Source organism: Eubalaena glacialis, chromosome 20, assembly GCF_028564815.1.
Source record: "Eubalaena glacialis isolate mEubGla1 chromosome 20, mEubGla1.1.hap2.+ XY, whole genome shotgun sequence".
NCBI classification, from domain to species: Eukaryota; Metazoa; Chordata; class Mammalia; order Artiodactyla; family Balaenidae; genus Eubalaena; species Eubalaena glacialis.
The window spans coordinates 32,505,161-32,519,717 of record NC_083735.1 but is presented as its reverse complement, the minus strand read 5'-3'; the positions used below and the strand labels follow the sequence as shown (position 1 = coordinate 32,519,717).

The 14,557-nt window shown below is 49.6% G+C and overlaps 1 protein-coding gene across 2 annotated transcripts in view; it reads left to right on the top strand.

Moving 5' to 3' along the window:
- Nucleotides 1-3,810: 3,810 nt before the first annotated feature.
- PLEKHA2 (pleckstrin homology domain containing A2) overlaps nt 3,811-14,557 on the top strand; it is a 55,453-nt gene continuing 44,706 nt past the window's right edge. The window contains exon 1 of one of the 2 annotated variants that reach the window (XM_061177337.1): nt 3,811-3,983. The gene's annotated coding sequence lies outside the window, so the exon portion shown is untranslated. Of the gene's footprint in view, nt 3,984-4,262; nt 4,350-14,557 lie in introns of those variants that run through there. The other variant, XM_061177338.1, reaches the window with a different exon arrangement.

Genomic DNA, 14,557 nt, shown 5'->3' with positions numbered 1-14,557 from the left:
TTAGACTTTTTTTTCATGTAATAAACATGTACGGTTTTTATTTACAGAAATGGGATTGTACTATACAGGCACCTTTGTACCTTTTTTTATTCCTACTTATTTAGTATTTTTTCATATAGAGATGTATCTCATTCTTTTTTAACAGCTGCATAGTATAAGATTATATGGCATTAATGGTATTTACCTGTTCAATCCCTTGCTGATGAGAATGACTGATTTCCAAATTTCACTATTATGCTGCAGCAAATGTGCATATATATTCCACATATACACTTTGTATATACACATAAACATACACTCCATCTATACTATATATATCTCCGGATGACTTTCTGTAGGACAAAGCTTTGGACATGAAATTCCTAGCTGAAAAGGAAAGGAGATTCTAAATGATGATAATTATCGAAAATGTGGAGGGAAAGAGTCTTGTTTTATGTCTTCCTGAATCCTTCACAAACTTGGTGGTTAAGAGGGGGCCAGCTCTGGCATCAGACTGCACAGGTTTGTAACTAGGCTTGGTCTCCATGTTTTAGTCACCTCATCTATAAAATGGGGAAATAGTAGTACCTTACTCCCAGTGTTGTAAGACTTAAATGAGACAATACATGTAAAGCAATTAACATTTAGTAAGTACCTGGAAAATAAGTAAGTACAAGATATATGGGAGGAAAAAAGGTTAATAGGTTCAGATCATTGTTTGCTGAATGAATAGGACTGAATAGAACAATAGTAGTTTGAGCAATCTTTCTAGAAATGGATGGTACTTTGCTATTGAAACCAACAACAACTCTTTATAAAATGACCAGCTAGCATTAGAAGTGCAATGGCCTTGGAGCAATTCATCTTTGTGCGAAATTAACTGGCCTGAACCAGGATCAATCACTGACCTTGGCCTCTTCAGTCCCACACTTTCCCCAACGGAACTACCTGACCCCAGCTGCAGCCTGGTACCTTCTATAATGGGTGTCTCTAAGGACAGAGCACAATGTGGTTCCCCGGAGGGTGCCCTGGCTCACCACTGAAGGTCGTTAGGGCATCTAGTTACCCAGCCGTGAACACTGAAAATGAATAGAAAAGTGCATAAATGGCTATGGAGTATAAGGCTCTCTGTTAAATTCTTAGGTTCTGGACCAGTAGTCTCCATCTTCATGGAAAGGTTCCCATATCAATACTAGAAGATTCTGGGGGTAGTCAACCCTGGGTTCTAGAAACATCTCTGCCACTAACCAGCTGCAAAACCTTCAGCAAATTGTTGAACCTCATCTTGCACTGATACAACAGGGGACTGAGATAGCTGATGTGAAAGGCCCTTTTTGACATTCTTTTCCCAATAGGCAGAGTCACATTTTCAGACATCCGGGCTGTTTATTGCACTGAAAAAAATGAATGCATAAAATCAGTCAATGGAAATACTTTCAAAATGTGTCAGAGATGGCAAAAGGACCACACCAGGGCTCAGACTCAATTGACACTCTGTGCCACTAGGGGAGGGGGTGGCGGGAGTCCTCTGAGGAAACAGCGGAAATACAGGAGTCAGAGAAGAAATTGTAGTCTAACTGGGGCCAGGTCCTGGCTAGCAACAAATGTGGCAGTAAACGGGGATCCCAGTGAAGTACAAGCATCACCCAAAGTGCACTGATGACCCCCCCCCCCCCCGCCACCAGCCCAACACTGGAGTCAAATTGCCCCCATCTTCTCAGGCCCATTTCAAAATTCACTGCTTCCTTCTCGAGGACCCCTCCCAAACACACGCGTGCGTGCGCGCACACACACGTCTTGTTCCTCTAAAAGTTGGTAGTACTTTGTCACTCTGTGCCATTTTCATGGCATTTCCAGGAGGGAGACAAGGCTGCGTCAACCTCCTAGTAACACTTGCATCCTCTCAACGAGCTTTGCCTCCCAGGCATCCAATACAGTAGTGCTCAGGACATATTTGTGGCTCTGTGACTGAGTAACTCAGGCAGGCCCCACAGGGACTAGAGTGTTATGGGTTTTAATATGAACCATACCATGGAATCTGAGACTTTTTACCTCATGGCTCATACTGGAAACCATCCGTTCCAGTTGGATTTGCTGGGAGCTGGATGGAATTTTGTTCCATTTCACCCTGAAAACCATAATCTAATTTTAAAATTCAAAAACATTTACATAGCACCTACTTCACGTTCGGCAGTAATCCAAACACTCTACACATGTGAACTCATTCACTCTTTGTAAGCATCCAGATGTAGAAAATAAGGCACGGAAAGGTTGTCACTTGCTCTGGGATCAAAGCTAATAAGCACCACAGCTGGGATTCAAACCCAGGCCATCTGGTTCCAGAGTATATGCTCTGCCTGAAATTTATGTAAGTGGCAAAAATCTTCATGAGCAGATAGAAAAAAAAAAAAAATGACGTTGATGTATTTATTTCAAAGGAAATGCTTTTTTTCTTGTGTCCCCCTTTCCTTCCTCATTCAAAGCAAAATGTTCTAAAGCAAACAGTCTTTTTTCACACCTGAGAGAGCGGGGCGGTTCATTTTTGCTTTGGCAATCAAAATGGAAGAGGAAACTTGTGTGGTTTCATCACTGGTGCTTTCGGGGTGTGTGCTGAGCGTGGTCCTACCTTCCTCCCGGCTCGTCTGGCTGGGGCCCCCCTTCCCCCAGGCTTTGCTGCCTCAGGTCCTGGAGACTTTTTAACAGTCTGCCTTTCCCCTTCCAACACAGGGACGTGGACCAGCCTTTCCCGCAATCCCGCCCATCCAGACTTTGAGCCTCAAGGGTCTTCTTCGGCCCTCCCCTGCGTCAAAGCCTTGTAACTAGGACTCGGACCTTATCAACTATATTTGCACCAAAATCCCCAGGAATCGCAGCTCCCGGTCGGTCCTCCATCCCAGGGTGAATCCACTACGTTTCTGTTTCGAATGTTATGTGCCTGGCTGCATGTACATTTAAATATCTATCTCCTCACGTGGGAGGCCGGCGTCAGAACCTGACAGACGAGCCATTGATAACTGTGGGACCCAGGGCAAACTCCTTAACGTCTCTGAGTCTCGGTTTCCTCATCGTGAAGGGGATTTATACCCATAGGGTTGCAGCGTGGATCAAATGCGATAACGCAGAGGCTGCACCGGCACCCGACAGTTCTCTTAGGTTCCTCTTGGCAATATTACTTAATACCTGCTGCTTGTCTGTTTCCCATTTTTCCCCAGAGCTCCCTCCCGCTCCGAGGGCTGGAAGGGCGTCTTTGCGCCACGCTCTGAAAAAGTCCCTATACAGCCGTTAGAACTTACGACCCCCCTGGGCTCCTGGGGCACGTGCATGACAACCCGGGAGAATCTGAGATGCTTCCTTCGACGCTAACCCTAAACCCCGATGGCTGAAGGCTCCGGGTCCGGGGAAGGCCCGGCTGAAGTCGCTGGAGCGGGGTGGGGAGGAGGTGGGTGCTTTGGGAAGAAGAAACGGGGTAAAGAGTGAGCCCGCGGGCCAGCTCGTCTCCCTGTTTCTAGGATGCCCTCATCCCCGGGCCCCTTTCCCACTCGGACACCTGCTGCCCGGGGCCGGCGTCGGAAGCAGGGCCTCCCCCGGCGCGGCCGCCCGCCTGGGCGAGGTGGTCCCGGCGCGCAGCCTCGGGGGCCGCCTCCGGGCGCCCCGCCCCCGCCGGGTCCGCGCAGCCCGCGCGCCTGGCCGCGCCCCCTCCCAGCCCGCGGCGCCCCGGCACCCCTCTCCGCCCCCGGCGGGCTCGGCGGAGCATTGTACTCACATCCGGGGCTGGGTTTTGCTTTAATGCGAAACGTAATTAACCCGGAAAAAAGAGCCGAGGGACAAGAGAGAAGGAGGGAGGAGGGGAGGGGAGGGGGGAGAGGAGCGAGAGGCGCGAGAGACCCCGAGAGTTTGGCGGCGACAGACATCCCCCGAGAGCGACGGCCCGCGGGGCCCCAGAGGCGCTTCCCAGCCCGATGTAACCCACGCACCCTGCCCGAGCCCCGGCCCTGCGCGGCGGGGTAAGTGGGGCGCCCGCGCGGGCCCGGGAGCGGCGCGGCGACGAGGGGCGCGCGGCGGGGGGAGGCGCCCCCGTGCGGGCCGAGGGGAGGTCGCCGCCGCCCCCGGCAGCCTCCGGTGGCCCCCGGCGAGCCCGCAGGGCAGCCCCTCCTCCGGCCCTCGGGAGCGCCCGGGGTGGCCAAGGTCGCCGCCGCCAGGGGTCGGGCTGCGGGGTGGGGCCGCGGGCAGGGTGGGGGCGGGTGTTCTGCGGAGCTGCGTTTTCTCACGTTTGCAGCGGCGAAAGTTCTCCGCGGGTTCTGGCGCTGGGGCCCCGGCCCGGCCACGACTGCCCGGGCAGCGGGTAGGGGAGACGAGCAGAGAACGTGCAGGCAAGTCCCCGGGGGCACGGATGGGGCCGTGGAGACTCATCTTTCTCTTCCCCTATTACCTTATTCCGTGGCAGGCCTAGAAGGCTCCCGAGGGAGATCCCTCCCTTCCCTCTGGGTCCAGCCCGGGCCCCTCGGGCTTCTGGAACTACGGGCTCTGGGGTGACTTAAAGGAAACTGTCCTAAAATGCAGATTTGGTGTCAGGTTGGGAAAGCACTCGAGGGGAGCTGTCTGTCTGTCTGTCTCACGAACTTCTTCCTCACCTTACACGCTTCCCTCTTCTGCTCCAGTCTGAAGACTGCTATTTCATCGAATTAAAAAAAAAAAAAAAAGAGGAAAGGGAAAAGAGAGGCCTTGTAGAAACGAAAAGTGTGAGAGGAGGCGCGGCAGGGCCACCTCACTGGGGGCGGACCCATCTCTTCCCCAGGCCAGCCCTGACCCCCCAGCCTCTCGCTGTAAGGTTTCCTTGCTACTTGGTGAATCTTCCCCTTCTAACTCCTTCTCCCGCCACCCGCCCCGTCTTTCTTTAGGGCTCCAAATGGGGATTTTCAGAGGAGAATAACCCGCAGAGAAGGGGAGGGGACAGGCATTCTACCGGGACGCCAGCGGTGATACCCCCGAGGCATCTCGGTCCGCTGAGTGGTGGTTGCACTTGGGCTGAAGTTCCAAAATTGTACTTCTGTTTTCTTAATATATCTAAGTCAATCCCCTTTTTCCTCCTTTCTGGAGCTTCATCATTTTTCTTTGTTTGGTGGCAAAGCCTTCAGAAACAGTAAAGCCAAAGATCTTGAAAGAATGGAAGTGTTTGTTTTCTATTTCAGTTGCATTCAGCTGACATTTATTGGGTAATTAAGACACGAAAGGCAGTGATGAACAAAATGTAGCCTCTGTCTTCAGGGAGCTTACCATCTGATGGAGGACACAGGCGGTACACCAGGACCTAGGACACAATGCAGATTGCTAAAATAGAGATCCAGCATGCTTTGAGAAGCCAGAGGAAGCTTTTAAAAAGCCTCCTCGTCCTTTCATATATTAGCCTTCTCCATTGTGTGCCACTTGAACGCAGGTGACTTTTGCCATAGCTTGCAGTCTAGACTCTGTGGCCAGCCTGGTGTATGACATCTACTAGGTGCTAAGTAAACGTTTCTTGAATGAATGAGTGAGTGACTGCAAGCACATAAATTGTTTGCCCCTATCCAAATGGAAGAGAAGAGAGCAATGTGGTGGTGCCTCAAGCTGGTTTGAGCTGGTTCATGAGGGTTTCCCTTGGGTGTTGCCTTTGGACCTAAGTATCCTTCGCCCTTTTTGTAAGCCCCGCTTTTGACAAAGTGCCTATGGCACTCCTACTGATGGGAGCCTCGCTCACTTCACAGATGGGTAATCACCTAGGTATGGACTGGGGAACCACCTGCCCTTTGGTGGAGAGTTTGCAATGCTTCTTTTCCCTTGTCGTTGGTGCTTGCTTCTCTCTTCTGTATAAGGAAGTAGGGCCTGCAAATCCCATCGTGTCATCGTAGTGTGCTGAACTGTAATTCAGCTCGGTGTTTCCCCCCGAGGTTAAAGTAAATCCTGGAGACATGCAGATTTTGGTTGGTGCCTACTTATGGAGAGATTCTGCAAAAATGGGGAGGGAGAATCATCAGCCCTCTCAGCCAGCCAAGCCCCTCCGAGCAGCCCTCCTGCTAGCTTGCCTGGTATTTGCTGAAAGTGCTGGATCACTAGGGAGCCGGGAGCAGCAGGGCCGCGATCTCCGGATGTGCATCCAGCTGGCGCTTCATTGATCTCGGGTCTTCTTCATGGGGCAGGTGGGCAGGTGGGTGATGCCCCTGTTAAAAGGCTGGAATGCCTCAAATTAGATCTTGCTGTGGCCCCAGTGCAGTAAATATCTCTTCTGTTTCCCTGAAACTGTAGCAAGTAGTTATTTTGGCTGAGATAGTCGTGGAGCTTGGAAAAGATGATCTGGGTGCTGGGGCGTTGCACTGCTCGGCCTCTTCCCTCTTCCCACCGCTGCCTTACTTTCAGTTTTCCACGTGTCTTAGTGAGCTGGAGAGGACTCCGGCAATCCAATCTGTTAGGCTTTGGAAAGGAAGGAAGCAGAGCAAATATTATAGTGTGACAGTCTATGGCAAGAGCAGAATCCCAGCCCTGCCTGATATAAGCCCATCATTGAGCCAGGGAATTGGCCAGGGCAGGGAGACAGGGCTGCTGGGGGGCGGGAGGGATGGGGTCCCTTGCTTCCCGTTCTGCATAGGCCTGTGGTTGCTGCAGTGGGACAGTCATTGGAAGGCCCCGTTCACCTTTACTCCGAACCTTGGGTTGCCTTTCTGCCCTGCCAGCTGAGATAAAGAGGGAGGTCCCCTTCTCCCTGAGAAACGCTGTGGTTAAAGTGCAAAGGCAAGGGCTCGCCCTCCCATCAGCTAGGACTCCCTTTTGGCCATCCATGTGCAGAGCGGATCTCTGCTGCTGTGATTCTCCCGCGGGCCGAGCAGGAGGTGGCTCCAGAGGCCCTTCCTTGGCATCTGATCGCAGGCCTGGTTCTGTTAACTTTCAGGGTGGCCTGGCCGAGATGGAGTCAGTGGATCTCTTAGACTGTTTTTTTTAACCTTTTGGAGAATTTTCGAGATGAGAAATATGATGGTTCTTGGAGTAGACAGAAGAGTAAGGGCAGCTTATGCCTTTCTTTGTGAGGATTCCAGCGTCACTGCTTTCCCAGTGGGATTTACTTATTGCTGTTTGAGGGGTGGAGCCAGCCTGCAGCTGCCTGCCCTGTTTTACCTAGTGGTGGGAGTCCCGTACTACTTGTTAGGCACTACACACGCACACATCTTAACAACAACAGTTACCCAGTGCTTAGTCTTTGCCAGACCTCCTCTTAAGCACTTTTCACACATTATTTCGTTTAATCCACACAGCAGCCTTTGAAGTAGGTACAGCGATTCTCTCCATTTTGCAAATGAGGAAATAGGCCCTGAAGAGTTTAGTAGAGTCTGTCTGACTCTAAAACCCATGCCCTTTCACTTCACTCCAGCACATCGGTGGGTAACTGAAATCAGCACGCCCTCTTCAATGGTCACGTTCTTGCAAGAGTTTCGTCAGATGCTCTCAGGCCGATCCTTGTCACCTGCACGTGCTCCGTGCCACACCTGGCCCCTCCTCCTTCCCTACATCCAGAGATGGGAGCACGGTGCCTTTAGACGCGCAGGCTTAGGCCGTTTAGACTTTCCCCCAGCACTTTGCAAAAGGCTAGTACATAGGAGAAATAAGGATGCTTTCTTTTCATTCTCCTACTGCCCAGGTGTTAGTGGGTGAAAAGGTCAAGTTTTAAATGAAGATCAAGCTCCTGTGCTGCTACCAGTAAGAAGCCCTACAGTGAAACTGAATCGCAGAGCCTAGTAACTGGATTCTGAAAGTGGGAGATCTCAGTTTTTATAGGCTATTTATAACCCCTGGGGCTGCTCCCTGGGCTGGTGAACTCTCGGGGGGGGGGGGGGGCGGGGGGGGGGGGGAGGTGGTCTCAGGAGCCTTGAGTCAAGGGCAGGCCTTTGTTTCCTACCAGCTCTAACAATCACATTTTCTCTGAACGTAGATGAAGCTGCTGTTCAGAGAGGTCATGAGTGTTTAAAACGTTCTGCTGTTTTTGGCATCTTTGTTGGAGTGGTATCAGTAGTCAGTCGTTCCTGCCTTTTCCCCAGTATTTTTTTCCCTTAAAAAATTCCTCGAGTGTCTCTTGTCCTCCATTCAGAGTTCTCGGGTCCAGGGGACGTTGGGCACCTTCTCTTGCCCTCCCCATTCCTGTGGATGTCTGCATTCCTCAGCCTGTTCTTCCGCTGGGAATGTGTTCTCAGTACATTCCCTTCTCGCTCACATTATTCTCCGGCCTCAGACTATTTGGAGTCTGCTCTTACGACAGCTTCAGAATGCAATGATATTATAACAGTAGGAAATAGATGGTCCCACATTTTGGAAGTTAGAGCCTTTGGCCCAGTCTCAGAGCTGTGTTCTGAAATAGCCATGCCTGCGTTTTGTTGTTGTCGTTCTTGTGTTTTTACTGGGCCCTGGGCGTTCGTGGGCCCTCCGCAATGCACCCTTATGTAGGCGGGAGATGGAAACATAGGCGAACTCTCTGTTCGCATGGCCCATACGTTTTCTAACCTCCACACCCCAGTTCCTGTCTGCTTATTACAGCCCTCTCTGAGACCTCTGATGTCATTTCCCGATTAACTTTCTCCTGTAGAATGTAGCAATTTCCTGTTGGTATCCCTCTCACTTACCACTGATGCTGCTGTCCCCAGCTTCCGCCCTCGAGGATGACAAGATAGCAGATGTATTCACTGCATCCCTGCCCGCCCCGCTATGTTAAGAAACACCTTCCTGACTTTTTTCTGGAGCAAAATCCCTGAAATTCCCTTTCCTACCAACGCCAAGTAACATGAAAGAAAAATATCCAAATTTAAAAATGGATTCATTTTTTTTCAGTTTTGAACTACTGGAGATTATAGTGGATTATTTCATCCTGGGGCCAATACCATTTAAGGCTTTATCTCTGTTACCACTTTCTTTCGTTTGTATTTACCTCAGAAGTATCAGGACAATCAGGCAGATGAATCTCCCTTATTTCACTCTATTTTTTCCTGTATCTTCAAGCCACATTAGAGATCTTAAAAATAAGATGTCCAGTACAGTAAGCCAGAGCTTTCATGACTTAATAGCTCTTTAGCTTTCCTTTAAAAAAAAAAAACCTATTTATCCATCTTTTCATTCATCTATCTAGACATTTAACTTAAAGACGTCAGTCCCGTCTCCCAAGTTTCAAGAAGGAAAATTCCACTGTGGGGGGGGGGGTCTTTGTCGGGATCCCTGCTTCTGGGCTTGCTGTGTTGCAGGCTCTGTGACAACAGAGGGAAAGAGGCACTGACTTGGGTGTGAATCTTCAGTTGACCCCCAGGACAGGGGCTCCTCTTATGAAGACCAGAGAGCAAGCAACCAAACCCAGAGAGGAAAGAAAGAGCCTCTCTTAGGGGAGGCTGCAGTAGGAAGTAAGAAACCCAACTAGATTGGAGGGTGCCAAAGCCCTCTGGGTAGGTACCTAACTTTTGGGCAATTGTGATGGGTGGAACATGGCTTTATTAGATTTAAGACTTTGAAACACTAAGAAGTCCCAAGAGCGCTATAATTTAGGCAAGGTTTTGCTTGTTTATGGACTCTGGAGAATTGAGAAATTTATTCTCAGTTTCAAAACTTGTACGCTGGGGACGGGGGTGTGTGTGGAGTTAAATAGCTTTCCCTCCTGCTAAATAAAGTAACATACATTTCCTGTAGAAAATTTGGGAAATATGGAAAAAAATATAGATGTAGATAAAATTCGCCCGTGACCCATAGATAATAACTGCTAATATTTTAGTGCCTGGATGTCAGTCTTTTTCTATCCAAATATAGAAATATAAAAATAATACTTAGAGGACTGGGATCATATTCTAAATCATATTATTGTATCTTTAAAAAACTTTTGGGGAGTTTTTCCCTAATTCATTTAAAAGTACTTGAAAACATAGCTATTTAAAGATTGTGCAGCATTTCCTTATGTGAATGTCCTATCATTTATTTATTATTCCCTAATCATTTGGACATTCAGGGCATTTCCAACTTTGTGTCATTATAAATTCTGTTGCAGTTGCCATCGTTTTATTTTAATCTGTATTTGCATCTTTGTTTATTTACTTGGATGGAATTCTAGAAGTAGAATTTCTGGGTCAAAGGATATGAACATTTTTAGCTCTCTTGTTCCATACTGCCAAATTGCTTTCCAGAAAGCTTCATACTACTGTCCCGGGTGTATAAGAATCCTAAGAAGTGTCTTCAGGAGACAGCCTTCTTAACTTTTCTTCCCCGCTAATGCCTCAGTCTCCCGTTGGGACATGTTTTATTTTCTTAGGGTCTTGGTCCCAAGTTGTCTCTCGTATATTAATGAGCCTGATAAAGATGTCAGTTGTCTCAATTCCTAGGGGAGAATTTTATTCTTGGCTTGAATCTCCTCCAGTGATGGAGGCTTAGGCACTGGAATGGGCAGTAGAGGAGATATTTGGGACAGGGAGGTTGCCCTGTGCCCTCACCTCATTCGATGGTGGGCAGCCATTAATTCTTTTCTCACGAGCTTCATCTCATCAGCGGGCAAGTGTTGGCCAGGAATCTCGGGTTAGTTGACATTTAACCCATTTTCTGCTGCTGATCAATGGGTAACTCCATGCAATGTCCCTTTCTTTCTAAAAGTTTCACTTTTGGGAATTCCCTGGGGGTCCAGTGGTTAGGACTCTGTGCTTCCACTGCAGGGGGCCCGGGTTTGATCCCTCCCTGGTGATGGAGCTAAGATCCCGCAAGCCTCGCGGCCAAAAAAAAAAAAAAGTTTCACTTTTACCATCAATTAAATATTTAACATATTTTCATTTGCCCACATGCTTAGCAACTTATGTACTAAGGAAATCTAGATGGTGTAAAACTTGCCTCTTTTCTATTTTACTTTTCATTAAGGTACATTATTTACTTATTTGAATTATTGAGACTATGTTTTGGTTTTGTTTGGGGGGGGGTGTGTGTGAGAGAGAGAGAGAGAGAGAAAGAGAGAAAGGGAGGGAGGGAGGGAGGGAGAGGGAGAGAGAGGGAGAGAAATTGATTGTGTGCACACATAATTTTGATTTGCATTTAACAAAGTCTAGGAAGGAATGTGAAGCAGGAAACAAACATGAAAAAATGTTCTGCCTCACTGGGCGTCATTATATATTTAAACTAGCCACAGTTTAAAATAATGAGAACATTATGTATGTAAGATTACAGCAATGGTAACAATATATTGCTGGCTGCAGTGTAAACAGATGAAATACTTTTAGAAAGCAATTTTGTAATAAGTCTCAAGAGTTATAAAAGTTCATAACCTATGATCTAGTTTTATTACTACTTGGAATTTATGCTGTATCCATGTGTAAAAGAAGAAACAAAGTATAAAAAGATGAATTTTAGCATTAGAAAAATTGGATATCATCTAACTGTCTAGTCATGGAGAAATGGTTTAAGTAAATTATAGTAAATCCAGTCCAGTGATGTTATGCAACCATTAAAAACACTGATTATAAAGACTGTGTAGCAACATGGAACATGTTTACGGTATAATTTAAAGTTTTAAGAAGGTTGATTATGTGGACAGAAGCATGAAAAAGCATGCAAAAGTGAAAACAGTTGGCTAGAGTGATTTTTTTTTTTAATGCCAGCATTGTTATATTGTGAATTTTGCACTAGAAACAGAAAACGCTGGGGAGATTGGCATGCTTTGGAAAGACAGGGTGCTGAGTGCGGTGGACCGAGGTCCCTTCCTGTGCACAGAGTCTGTGCTCTTTGTCGTGCATGTGTTGTGATGGCCTAGGAGCTCCTCGCTGGGTGGTCTCGTTAGGAATTAGAGCGAAAGTGGAGGGGCTGGCCTGAGAGAGTACCGTCCGGTGCTCTGACCCAGCCAGAACACTTTGCGTGCTGTCCCAGGAGATGGGTCGAGAGTCACCGTCCAGGTGAGGGACCCAGGATACGGTGGGGCTGGGGATATGCATGGGGCAACTCCTGGGGCGCATCACCCAGTGTCACCCTCCCCCCAGTATTTTTACACTGGGGAACTCGGTTAAAATGAAATTTAAGGTAACAAGTGATTTTAAAGTTTAAAAGACAGGCTAGAACTGTATAACCGAGGAGTGTCATGCAAGTTGGAAAGGACATTTCGAAGAGGTGATAGACAGTATGTGTATGTGCATCAGGGTGTCCTGCCCCTTATGGATCGGTTGCTGGCACTTCCTTTTCTCCCCTCCCTGCCTGGTTTTCGGGGCTGGGGGTGGGGGTGGCAGAGTTAATCGCATCTGAGGGGCCTCTCTGGGAGAAAGGGGAGGAGCCAACGGAGACTTGGACGACGCTGGGGGGCAGGTTGAAGAAGCAGGGAGAGGGGATTGGGGGCCGGGGGCGGCTGGCTCTCTGTACCAGCAGCTGCTGGGACAAGGGATGCACCCACAGGATGAGGATGCGCTGTCAGAGGGCCGGGCTCAGGACTTCAGGTTTGTGTGTCTGCGCCATCTTTGGGTTTGTCGCTTGTGTGTGGGTGGGCTTGTTCGTTCTAACCACACTTCCGTGTGATGCTTGGTTCTCCTGCCGCCCATCCTGCCCCCACCCACCTCCCACATGCTGATGAGCCCTGTGACTCAGCTGCTTCTCAGGACATCTGAGCAGCTTTTTTTTCTGGGCTAGAACCACAGTCAGGAGATGTGTAACCAGATTTCTTCTTTTTATCATCTTTCCTTTTGGTCCCTGAGGGTCCTCTCCCACCATGCAAGTGGGAAGCCCCCTCTACAAGAGTAGACTGTTGGAGGATTGTGGAAAGAGTGGCTCCTCTGGCCTCTGACTTGAGAAAAAGGCCCCTTGGGCTGAAGAGGAGACATTGGAAAGGCAGCGTGAAGTCGGATGCTGTGCTGACCGGCTGCACCCAGAGACGGTTGGCTTTGTTATCCACTGCAGTTTATACCCTTCCCCTTAGGGATGTCCCGGGGTGGCGACAGCGCTGAATCCCCCGGAACGTCTGTCTCTGTGGCTGGGCTGGCATCAGGGGAATTTGCTGAGTTTTCTTGGGGGTTGGGTGCACCCTCACTGCAGGGCTGACCCAGCCTTTCCGCCTGGGACTCCTGATTTCCCCTGATTCCCTGGGGGAAGCCGCATCCTTTCTCAGGGATCCGCTTCCTCCCCAACCAGCGCTGGGCCTCTCCCTCCCCATTTTTGACCCTACCCCTTGGCTTGAACCCATCTCTCTCCCTTTCCTGAACTCACATTGGCCAGTGGTGAGACGGGAGCTGGGATGGAGGCTTAGTTTGGGGAGGTACCGAGAAGCTGGGGATCTGGCCACAGGGACCTCTGACCACGTGATGCACTGCGTGCAGGGGTGTCCCCCCCGGCCCTCACCCTCGGGGTCTTCCTCTCCCACTGTGCTGCTACTTCGTTCTCCTCTGCCATCTTTTTAAACCTCCTCTTTCCACTTTTCCTCCTTTTCTCTCCTCCTCTTTTACTCCTTTCTAGCTGTGCTGTTTCATCTGTGTCCTGTTTCCCTGCCTGCTTTCCTTTTTTGTCCCCCATCATTGCCCAGTGAGTCGCCGTGGGATCCCCTGACCCGTCTCCCTCCTGACTGAGTCATCTGCCCCGTTGGGATTCTGCCTGACCTTACCTGGAATCAAGGGATTCACTGTTTCCTGGCATCCTGGTGTGTGAGCAGGGTATTTTTTTCTTGGGGCAGCGTCTCAGCACCACAAGGCCCCTTGCGGGGGCAGGAGAGAGCAGACCACGCCACCATCCACATCCTTAGAATTCGCCCTGTCTTGTGGAAATGTGTGTCTCTGCATGTGGGACTTTCCTCCTGGCCAGGAAGCCTGCGGGCGTGGCATCTTGGTAGCTCACGGGCTGACCCAGGGTCATGGTGCAGGGCACGGCCCGAAGCCAGCTGTCTCCCAGCCGTGCTTAGTCATAGGCTCAGGGCCATGGCGGGCTTGGGTCACAGTGAATTTTTGCTTTGTTGGAGCCAAGCAGAACCAGGGGTGGGTGGGGTGGGTGGCGTCTGTCCTTGAAGGTCTGACTGTCACGTGGGGTTTTCTAACCCTTGGGCACCGTGTCCCACTTCTGCAGTGCATTGTGCGTCCAGGTGGGGTGTAGCTGCCTGTTGGAGGGTGCTTTTCCTCTTGGGGAGGAGAACAGAGCTCCTGCCTTTTCCTTTGGCTCTTCAGACAGACAGAAGGGAGCCAGGAGAGGGGAGGCCCGTCTGAGGGTGCGGATTGTCTCAAATCGCCGGACCCTCTTCTGCAATCAGGAAAGTGTTCAGGGTTGGGCTTTCTTCTGCTCCCTCATTCCTTCGATTACAAGTGGCTTCTGGGAAACGGCAAAGTGAAGGAAGTGATCCTGGGGCTGAGGGGTGTGGACCTGCCCCAGGCCCCAGGAACCCCTCGGATTTGATTCCTTGGTACCTTCATGGAGCTGCAGGGGCTGCTCTTCACACCTGAATTCTCGGCAGAGTTTATCCAAGTGTTTGCACTGGAGCTTAAATCCTTTCTGCAATAGTTTCTTTACGTATAAAATTGGGTTATAACCTACTTTATAAGGCTTTTCTGAAGAGTGATAATAATACCTAGTGTTTATGAATGCTTTATGT